This window comes from Plectropomus leopardus, chromosome 7 (assembly GCF_026936395.1).
Source record: "Plectropomus leopardus strain MGB_pleo_1.0 chromosome 7, ASM2693639v1, whole genome shotgun sequence".
Taxonomy (NCBI): domain Eukaryota; kingdom Metazoa; phylum Chordata; class Actinopteri; order Perciformes; family Serranidae; genus Plectropomus; species Plectropomus leopardus.
Genome location: NC_142182.1, coordinates 761,518 through 762,500, shown reverse-complemented (window position 1 = coordinate 762,500; position 983 = coordinate 761,518). Strand labels below are relative to the sequence as shown.

The window sequence follows — 983 nt, the reverse complement described above, 5'->3', positions numbered from 1 at the left end:
AGACTGAGCATCACTGTTTTATTAAACTAACCAGGCTGGAAATTAGTTTTACTATGAGCACCTTCACATTTCTTCACTTCTCTTGTCATGTTTGTTATTATCTATCTGCTTTTATTTAATCTTCTGTGGCAATAAATAAAAAAATGATGAGACATGACTCACCACCTGGCTGTGGGACTGGACTCCACCCCTCTGTGCTGCCCTGTGAAACACAGCAAACACACCTGGTTACAAACTCGGCCTGACACTTTGATTGAAAAACAAACTTTTCACACTGAGTCCGACTCTGAACTAAACATCAATAACACTCAGCGTCAAATATTTAACTCAAGTTTTCTTGGAATGAAGTTTATAATCACCCAGAAACTAAAATAGACATTTTCTCCTCAAACAGAAGTAAGTTTCCACACAGACTAAAGTACAAGTTTTCTACTCACTTTTATGTTTTTTTTTGGTTTTGTTATGGATCTTTATTTTCTGTTTGTTTGTTTGTTTGTTTGTTTGTTTGTTTTTAAACCAGTGTTGGTTGATTTCTATGTGGAGACTGTTATTTTCTATTTTTAATAGATAAATAAACTGAACCTCAAACTCATCACGTTAATTCTGTTATGATACCATCATAATTAAAAATTAATAAATAAAAACAAATAATTCCTTCTTTCAGCCCTAATTTACATTCAATTCTACTCTCTGCTTACTATAGCGGGACTTTTACCTTTTTAATCGTATTTAGTTTTCAACTTTTTACAGCATAACACATAGTACAAAGAGTAAAAGCACACAAGAATTATCAACTTCAGTATCAAAAGTGAAAGTACTTAATAAGCAGTGAAAGTGGTCAATTATTATCAGCTTCATGTAGTTTAAGTCTCAACAAGTAAAAGTAGAAAGAAGTAAAAGTACACAAGTATTACCAAAAACATGGGACTTGTATTTGAGGAGCTTCTGGAGAAAAAAAAGAAGGTTGGAAACAACTTCAATAA

The 983-nt window shown here is 32.3% G+C and overlaps 1 protein-coding gene across 1 annotated transcript in view; it reads right to left on the bottom strand.

Moving 5' to 3' along the window:
- phf21ab (PHD finger protein 21Ab) overlaps positions 1 to 942 on the bottom strand; it is a 29,444-nt gene extending 28,502 nt beyond the window's left edge. The window contains 2 exon segments of the mRNA XM_088079543.1: positions 163 to 202; positions 915 to 942. The gene's annotated coding sequence lies outside the window, so the exon portion shown is untranslated.
- Between the last annotated feature and the right edge of the window lie 41 nt (positions 943 to 983).